Raw genomic sequence first — 10,888 nt, 5'->3', positions numbered from 1 at the left:
TTCTATCACAATGAGTTCACTTAAATTTCTTACTTGGAACATTCGTGGAATTGATGCACAGGCAAAAAGACTTAAGGTGTTTAACCACATAAATAAATTACAACCAGACATATGCTTCTTACAGGAAACACACACATCTGAATCTGATCAACATAAATTAATAACACTACAGTTCAATAAAGTATTCTCTGTCCATTTTAACTCCAGACAGAGAGGAGCAGCCATATTAATACACAAGAAAATCTCATTTATCCATAACAGCACAGTAACAGATCCTGAAGGAAGATTTATCATCATAAACATCTCCATAAATAACACCCCCTTCACTATTGCATCTGTCTATGGTCCAAATAATATTGATCCTTCTTTTTTAACACATTTTTTACCTCTGTCTACAATATGTCTGACTCCCCGGTAATTATTGGAGGAGACTTCAATACAGTCTTGAACCCATCCCTTGACAGATCCAACAACTCAAATAATACGCGTAACTCCCAATCCACAGAAACAATAAAACAGTTCATGAGTGACTTTGGTCTTGGCGATGGTTGGCGGCTACAACACCCAAACACCAAAAAATTTACATTCTATTCTCCGGTTCACCACTCCTACTCTCGCATTGACTTCTTCATTTCTACTCAAATATTTCCAAAATATCTGACACACAAATACACTCCATTACCATCAGTGATTATGCTCCTGTCTCCCTCAACTTGGAATACTATCTACTCTCACAAACCACCCAGCAGATGGCGCTTTAACCTATCACTACTCAATGACCCAAACTTTGACAGTCACATCAAAAGAGAGTGGGCATCCTTTTTTGAAATAAACGATTCACAAGAAACAGCACCATCACTTCTGTGGGAAACAGGCAAAGCAGTGTTAAGAGGAAAAATCATTTCATACTCCACATGCAAGAAAAAGAAAGACAGTGAAGAGGAAAAATTATTAGAGGAAAAAATTAAAGAATTAGAGAACGTAAACAACCCCACATCAGAAACCGAAAACGATTTACAGAAATACAGATTAAAACTAAATGATCACATCAACAGTAAGACTGCATTCCTCATACACAGACTCAGACATGAACACTTTGAACATTGCAATAAATCCGGTAAATATCTGGCAAATTAAACGAAATGTAAAAAAATCAACAATTACTTACTCACGAACTCAGCAGGGAAAACCGTATACACACCAGAAGAAATAAATAAAACATTCCAAGAATTCTACACAAAATTATACTCATCAACACACCAGCCAACTCCAGAGGACATTGACACTTTTTTAAGAAATATTGATTTACCACATTTAGATGAAGACCAAGCAGTTACTCTTGATAAACCATTCACAACAACAGAATTCCATAATGCATTAAAACTCATGCCAAACAATAAAGCTCCAGGTCCTGATGGCTTCCCTGCTGAGTTAAATAAACATTTCTGGAATATTCTAGCACCCATTTTCAACAGATTAACAGCAGAAATCAAACTTTTAACCACGAGTCGTTGGTCGTCTGATAATAAATCAGTCGTCTCTTTGTTGGATCAAAACAAAGAGGAGGCTTCACTCATCAACACAGACACAAATTATTAGTAAGGCACTAGCATCACGTATAGAAACAATAATTCAATCCATCATCCACTCAGACCAAACCGTTTAAAGGAAGACACTCATCCAGCAATCTGCGCAGACTCTTCAATCTAATCCAATATACCACCCTCACAAACTCACCAACAGTCATACTCTCTTTCTCTAGAAAGACTCTAGATTCTTTTATTCACTGGGTGAGGGTTCTTTACACAACACCTATGGCCACAATCACAACCAATGGAATCACTTCACACTGTTTCACTTTGCACAGGGGCACGAGTCAAGGATGCCCACTCTCTCCTTTGCTATTCGCTATTTTTATTTAACCACTTGCTGCAGCCATCTGCCAAAAACAAAGCATCACAGGAATCAAAACTCAATCAATCAATCAAAATCAGCCTTTATGCAGACGACATTCTCCTTTATCTACAAAAATCATCATCATCCGTACCTGAAACCATTAATCTCATAAACACTTTTTCAAAAATCTAAGACTACACTATAAACTGATCCAAATCAACTATTCTCCCTCTCAGCCCAAATATTTGGGATGTGGCAGCGAAAACATCACCAAACTCCCTGCATTTTTCATAACAACACTCTTGCCTCATTCCTTCATTTGGTTCAGAAGTTCGGCATTGGGGAACAGCACTTTTTAGAATATCATCAAATTCAATCTTCTATAAAAAGCAAAATCAATATTATCACATCCAACTTTGAACTTCCACCACTTACAAAAACAAGGATATCAAAATAAGGAAAAAACAAGGAAAAAACTATTATCTAAAATCTACAAAATAATCTTGAAATCTGACCAAACAGTATCCGTACCGTTCACAAAATGGGAAACTGACCTCCAGATAGCCCCCAATGCTGACTTCTGGACCCAAATCTGCAGAAACATATTCTCATATCAAACAATACAAACCTACAACTCATACAATACAAGATTATTCACAGAGTTCACTACACGGGTGAGAGGATGTTTAAAATGGGCTTCACTGATTCTAAATTAGGTTCACACTGCACACAAAACACCACAGACGGATACCTGCACAGTACATGGGACTGTACACCAATAAAACAATTCTGGCATGACATCACTGACCACCTCTCTGTACTCTTGAGCTGCCACATCCCATGTTCACCCACACTCTGCCTACTAGGAGACATATCTACCATGAACTTAAATATCACATCCAGCAAAATACTCCTCATAGCCTTAACCATTGCCAAGAAAACTGTCCTCATGAACTGGAAGTCGAGAAAATAAATCAACATTGCACATTGGAAAAATGTACTCATTGAATACATATCAATGGAACAATTAACCGCCTCACTCAGAAAACAAACTGCCGAATTTGAATCTGTCTGGAACTCAATAATCAACAACCTCAACTCATAACTTCCCCCACAACATCCCACCCATCAACTCTTTCTGCCTGTGCACCAATCACACCTATCACATCCAACACACACATGCATGCACGCACGCACGCACGCACGCACGCACGCACACACACACACACACACACACACCCTTTACACGTGACTGCATTTTCATACACTTTTATTTCTTCCACCTGGCCCCCATGCTCTCTTCTCCGATTCTCCCTTTTCTCTTTACCTTTCTTAGCCATTCACCTTCCTTTACATAAAACCAACCCTTTGAAATATAATTTTAAATTTTCCCCAATTAGTATTATTACAATCATTATTATTACGTTGCTAAATTTCGTCCTTGTTTTTTTTAATTATTTATTTATTTTTTTCTGTATGACTTCCGTGGATTATACATCAATGGTCTCTCGCCACACTTCTGCCTTATTTCATTTAATACCCGGTTATATTTCATCTTTCTTAAACTGCGACATACTTTGATTATTATTATTATTTACTTAATTTTATTATAATCATTATTAGATACGAAACATAATATTTTTATTTTCTTGTCATTTACATCATTATTTATTGATTGATTTTTTGCTCTTTTTTGTTTGTTTTATTTATTTATTTAGATTTACAGTGTTATTCCCTTTATTCCTTTCGATATACATCAGGCATCACATCATCTGTTCAAATTCAAAACACCATTATGCTAACTTTTTATGTTTATTCTTTATTTGATTGTTTTTTTTTTGTTCTTCTTCCAAAGTTTTCGGCTACATGTTACTTCCAATCCATCATAAGACATATCATCATAATTAGTATTACATATTTATTATTATTATCCCTGTTTCTTTTATATACTGCTCTTTCCACACACATGCACCATCGTGAGCGACCACGTGGGTACGAAGCCATCTCCCCCCTCTCTTCCCCTCCTCTCTCTCACACACACACACACACACACACACACACACACACACACACACACACACACACACACACACACACACACACACACACACACGAGGGAGGGGCATGACAATAGCAATACTCCTCCTCCTCCTCTGGGTCTGCTGGTCCCTCCTCTCAAGTGTCTGCTCTTTAAACAGCAATATAACAGCTACTGCATTTGGGGGGTGGACTTCCCTCTGCTGGGTCTGGTGGCCCCTCCCTCTCATGTGTGCTCGCTGAAAAGGCTGGGTCCTGCAAGCGACAAGTCCCTTCCTGAGGGTCTGGGGGCTGCTGCTGCAGGACCCGGCCAAAGAAAAGAAAAGAAAAGAAAAATAATAGCTTTGCCTCTCCCTCCATCCTCCCCTCCAATCAAATAACGCTCAAACCAAACCCAAAACCCCGGCTGCAGTCAACTTTCGCTAAAGCATAATCATTACACAAACTCTCACACCACAACATTGTTCAACATCAACATATTCAATACCATATACACTGCTCAACTCCTCAACTCCCCCTTACTAAGCACCTTCTCTCCATCACTTCTTTCACTTTTTGTATCCTTTCTTAGGTATTTCATATAGTTTTGTAGTTTTTCTGTTAGTAGTATGATGTGTGTCTATTGATGTCTTAGTATTTTGCTGTCTTTATTTATTTTATTTTATTTTTTACTGTATTTTGGAGTCGTTGTCCTGACCTTGTCTGTTTGTTTTTTTGTGCCTCATTTGTATATCACCAGTTTGTCACTTTATTGCACCTAATAAAAAAAAAGAAAAGGAAACACAAAGAAAGAAAGATAGATGATGCCAGCTATTTTATTTGTTCTTATGTTTTCATATTTCATGTTCAAGCTTAATGTCTCTTTTTACAACGGCCATGTTGCATATAAAAAAAAACATCAACAACTTCTGTTTATTAAATATCACAGTCTGGATTTTATTAAGGCTGAACATTAATCTTCTTTGAAATTAAACTTAATTTGACTCAAACATGAAGTTGGTGTTATTTTCTGAGGATTATGTTTTTGTCCTCTTGAGTCGTTTGTTTTCAGATATTCATCAGCCTCCAGGTCCCATTGAGGAAAAGTTAATTCCTCATGATTTAATTCATGAAGCCGACCCAAAGTTTTTGATGACACAGTAAATATAGGCTTTAGTTCAGTATATAATTCATATCATTATTTTAGTTTCATTGTGGACAAAAAAAAAGCAGATTGGAGCATATTCCAGACAGACACAGCATGTCCCAGTTATCATAGTAACAGTCCCTGTAACTATAGTAACTCACTGTCCCTGTACCCTTTGTAAACCACTATTCATGTTACCATGGTAACAGTCAGTCCCTGTAACTTCAGTAATGATAGAATTTCCCTCGATATCAATAAAGTATTTAACTCACTGTCCCTGTAGGCTAACCTTAATAACACACTTCCTGTCTATCTGTAACCATAGTAACTCACTGTACAATATAATCTAGTTTTTTAATAAAGACACGTTTTTTACGTCTTGTTTCTGATAATAAAAAGTTGTTTTGAACAAAATAAATCCACAGCAGAAGTAAACAGCACGAGCACCAGATTTGAACGCAGCTACATTTCCTCTCAGACTTTCCTGTTGTCCTAGTTCATCTTTTTTTGAAGTTTAATAAAACCACAACAATGTGTTCAGCTGAGAGTCTGAGAGAGTTTATCAACCAGCAACTAACAGCTGCTGCGGAAGACATTTTTGTAGTTTTTAAAAGAACTATCGTCGAGTACAAGGAAGAGATCGATCATCAGCGCAGACTGCCGGATATCGTTTGGAAACCTCACATCATCTTACACAGAGCAGGTGAGGAGTTAACTAAATTATTTTAAATTAATATACAGAGATGTTTGATTAGTTTTGTTCCCAGTGGTGTTACTAAAACAGCGGAGTGGTGGGAACATTTAAAAAAACTGATTTCTAAGCCTAACCATTAAGTCGTGACATTAGCATATTTGTTATTTTCTCCTTTAATGAAAGATAAACGCCATCAGTGACCTCAAATTACGACTTAACTATTTTAAGCCCTCTAATGTATCTTCTTCATATTCTGTTGTTAATATTTTTAATGGTCTGGTGATGCAAAGTGGAGCCTGAAGAAGTGAGTATACTCTTAATTAGTCCCTAAATGTTTTAAGGGTCCCGTCCTAATCGGCCTCTGTTGTAATCAGTGACATGATAAAACTCCTGCAGATTTAGTTCGCCTAATAAATGAGCTTTTTGTTTTTACACACTGACACTCTTCTGCTGCTCGACTTAAAAGAGTACAGATTGTTATGAAGTCAACATAAAGCTCAGAAGAGGAGCAGATCTGATCTTTTTAATGTTGACAGACTTCAGACTGAAACACCTTCATGCCTTTACGTCTCCTCATTCCTGAGCAGTGTTAGAGGTGATGTGTTACAGAGCAACAGGGTTTTTCCTGGCTCAGAATGGGCCTTTGGTGGGGGACTATACACGCTGTAGTAAACGTTCGACCCTCGTATAACAGTATAGTCTACAAGTCTGTATTACCTTATTTGACAGAAATCTGTGCAATTCCTGTTATTTCTGACCATTTTATAAAGAATATTATCATTATGCTTAAGTTACTGAAACCCCAATTAAATCTGGTAAAGATTTTTGTATTGCAACAGTGAAACAGGAGAGGAGAGAGTTTTTGAGGGAGAGGGGTGTAATGAGATTGGGAGAGGGGAGGTCACATCCTGCCAGTGCATTTCACCCTCTTCCTATGATCGCTGCTCTTTTCCTTTAAACTGTGTTTTCATTTTACATACACATTTGTTTAAGTACATTTATTTGAGTCAAATAATCACAGATTTAAGTCACAGAGAAATTGGATCATTTGATCAGATCAGGAAATTGAGAAATAATAAAAATATATTTGCTGGCTATAACGCAGCGCTGTTTGACAGTCTGTGTGGAGAAGTTCACAGACTACAGCTGGCTGACGTTACAATCGTTAAGTTATTGATTGTTGATAAAAACGGTGGAAGTGGACAGACAAAAGTTGAATGTGCGTTCCCCACTCGGTCCATACGGATAGTGGATCAACCGTGTTCCGTTGCACAGTTGCACTGCGGTGGTTGGCGTTCCGGTGCGTGTGTGCGTTTGCAGCCATGTATGTTGGTGTGTCTCGTCTCGGCGTGCCCCCGTGATGACCTGTCTGCAGACAGCAGAGGAGCAGGGACAAGTAGCTGCAGCTACATCATATGTGGTTTAGTATAGTTTAACATGAATGTTGGGATAAATATTTACCGCCATGGAGAGCATTACTCTCGGAAATTAAATCACCAAACGGAAAATCACTCCTCATTTAGCGCTTGTGGGTGTCAGCGGAGCGTCATGAACCAGTCAAAAGAAACGAACAGTCAATCTTGATAAAAGGCTTAGTTTCACATGAAAGGACGTTGGGGACAACTCATCCTTCTTTTCTCCATTTATTGAAAGTCACATATTATTTGTAGTTTTCATTGGAGCAATAAATGAAGATTATTAATCAGGTTGCTAACCTTCGAAGAAGCACAAAAGAACATATGTTATCATTAACAATCATCACTCAAATAAACATTTCTTTTCCACTACTCAAATTAATCAAACAGCATTGTCATCATTATTCTTACTGAAAATTAAAATGACGGAAAATTGTAAATGAACTTGCTGTCAGCACAACATAATTTCCTCAAGGTAACAGAAATCATACCAGCAGCGTCTTTCATTGAATCCTTGAGCAGTTTCTTCTGACTCCTTCACGTCTGTGTGTCTGACAGTGAAAGGTCCAAGCAGGTGTTAAGGATTCCCTGATTGTCTGATTGCTTGCTGTTTGCTTCTTCTCCATGTAGCCATTTTGTGAGTCACAGAGTTCTCCAGCACCTTGTCACTAACAGCTGGACTGGAGTTGGTACTGCATTCTCAACTCACTCAGTTTTGACTGAACACCTACCACTTGAGCTCCTGGTCGCAAGATCCAAGGAGGTCACACTTGCTCAAAGACACAAGAATTCTCCAGATGTTCAGCTGATGAGTCCTCTGTTTAATCAAACTTTTTTGCATCACTCTCACAATTTTGCTCTTCGACAGGAAGCAGAACCACCATGCACCGGACCTCTCTGTGGAGGACAGTGGTGGGGATTTTAAATGAGAGTTTTCCTGCTGTGCTGACAGGTTTCATAGATGGTACAGTATAGCTTGGGAAGGGCGGACATTCACATGTCTCACAATGCATTTAGAGTCCATGTTGTCCAACTGACTCCACTTCTTCCAGAACTTGCCCACTTCTGTCTGGATGATTTTTAGTCTTTTGTAGGAGTAGCCTTCAAACTCAAAGCTTCCTGGGTCTCCTTTTGGTCCAGCTCTGCCAAGCAGTAAAGAGTTTGGGCTAATGTAACTTACACAATCCTCCCTGCTCTGGGTTCTAGCATTGATGGGTCTCTCATTAGTCAAGTTTGCTGCCATGTAAAGAAATGTTTGAAACGCTCCCCATGTGAAGACTCCATCTCCTCCTATGTTGTTCAGGGCTCTTTTAACTATGCGAGGTAAGAAGCTGGATTGCATAACCATGTAATTCATACAAACACATTTGTGGCAGTCATTTAAAATTGTTTTGAAAAATAAGGTTTGTTCGACAAAGGTAACAATATAAAATGTCGAATTGTCCAGTCCATGCTTCAACTAAACAGTGATAGCTGCATCATACAATGCAAAGACAGAATGTTCATTTTAATTTTAAAACATTTAGAACATCAAGAAGGACTCCACAATGCCTACTTAAATCAGATGCATTTCTTTCTATACAATAAAAATGATTTTAAATTGGTCAAATTTACCTCTTTGCTGTCATCCAATAATGAGGATTCAGGGTGATCTGGATGACAGTTTGTTGCCTCTGCTGCCATCCAGCAGGGACACAATGCTGGCCGGGTCAGAGTCTTGATCATTTTTGGAATCTTTAGCAGTCACTTAAATTTTTGTGTCAAGAGGAACTCACAGAAAGATTAGTCTGAGTCTGTTTCGTCTGTTTTATCTGCTTGGACAACTTCTGGTTTATCCTCCAGCAGGGGAACAAAGCTTGCTGATTCTGAACCAACTGATTGTTGGGATCCAGCAATCGGATCGGTGTATCTGTTTGTTTTTTTTCTGCGGGTTCATTAGGGTTTAAAGACTCTGCAAATAAGCCCACACCATGAGCAACAAAGGTTAATGCATGATGTACTGTGTGTCATTATTTTGCAGAATGTATTCATTTGGGAAGTAATTATTTAGTTGTAATCCTAACATTGTCATAGGTTTGAAAAATGAAATATACGAGAGCAGTAACATGCAAATCTTTAACTAGTAAGAAATGTAACACTAAAATATGAAAAACCAACGGAAAGAAGTCATTTATGATTACCTGTTTATGTTGAAGATAGACATATTTAACTCTATATGTACCGTGTCGAAGCACACCTCTCTGAAGTGTGCCAAAGACAAGGAAGTGTACTGTGCCTGAGCACGATACGGAGCGGTCACACTGGACAAACGAACTGGACTTTAGGGTTGAAGCGTGCTTGGGCACGGTACGGATGGCCAGTGTGACCATGCTCTTAGAAGCCTGGTCCCTGGGGAGCTGGACAGCTCATAGCTATGGCTTAACCAGGTTACTGGGCTGGTGTTAAAAGATCCCATCATGCAACACTCCATAGAGTTGGGGCGCGCTGGTGGCGCAATGGTTAGGGAGCGCGTCCCATGTAATGAGACTCTCGTCTCGAGCGGTAGGCCCGGGCTCGCCTCCACCCGTGGCCCCTCTCCGCATGTCATTCCCCGCTCTCTCTCCCTGGTTTCCGACTCTGTCCACTGTCCTGTCTCTGCATTAAAGGCACGAAAAGCCCAAAAAATAAATCTTTAAAAAAAACACTCCATAGACTTGAGTGAGAGACGGTAGATTCTCCATGCATCTTAATAATGTATCACATTGTCAGTTTTCTTCACGACACATCGTTATGATTACAGGACATCTACTTTACAAACCAAAAAATTAAAATCTTTCTATGAATAACAAGTTTGCAGGAATCTACAGAAACATTTTCTTTCTATGAGCTTTGCCAAGATAAACACGTAACATACACACACATATTATTTAGTGTGTGTGTGTACTGCATGACTGCAGCAGACAACATGGCTTTAGACTACAGCAGGCAGTAACATGTAGTTTCTGATTGTTGTCACCCTTTATCACTAGCATGATAAATGCAGACACTGTGAGATGAAACGAAGAAAGGTCGAAGCACTGTTTGAATCAAAGTCACCACACATCATGCAATATTTACACTTTAAAACCAGTTGTCTGGTTTGTGAAAATTGCGTAAAATAGACTTAAACGGATCACAGATCAGCTGTGATCTATTTCACCATTATCCAAAACTGTTGGCTCTTATGAAAGTGTTTATATTGTGCCTTATTAAACAAATTACATTGTCTATTTTTTGTACAAGATCCAGTAGAAGCACGTCACATGCACAATGAAGGGTTCAGGGTGTTTTACTTTCTATTAGTCACACATGGCCATTATTCATGTCTTACAAAAGATCCAGTGTTTCCACTGCAAGCATGCAGGCAGGCACTGTGTCCCATCGACTTTGACCTATTAGTTTATGCAAATGTTTTCCTTCACTGACCAGGAAATAAGCTCCCTAATTTTTTTTACAAATGTCTGTTATATAAGATAAGATATAATAAAATGAATTCAAAATGTAATTGGCATTAATTTTATTGTTGTTCTGTTAGAAAAATAGGGTTTATGTAGGAAATATACATATTTTGTGTCTATCTAAAGGCAACCGTCAGTCAAAGGTGTGTTCAATTTATTCACTTCAGCTGTGGTTTGGCAATTGTAGGGAGAATATTCATTTACAGGCATTAAATATTAAATCGGTAAACAATCTGTACACTTT

Source organism: Labrus bergylta, chromosome 1 (assembly GCF_963930695.1).
Source record: "Labrus bergylta chromosome 1, fLabBer1.1, whole genome shotgun sequence".
Lineage (NCBI taxonomy): Eukaryota > Metazoa > Chordata > Actinopteri > Labriformes > Labridae > Labrus > Labrus bergylta.
The sequence above is the reverse complement of the archived record's forward strand: the minus strand, read 5'-3'. Positions refer to the sequence as shown.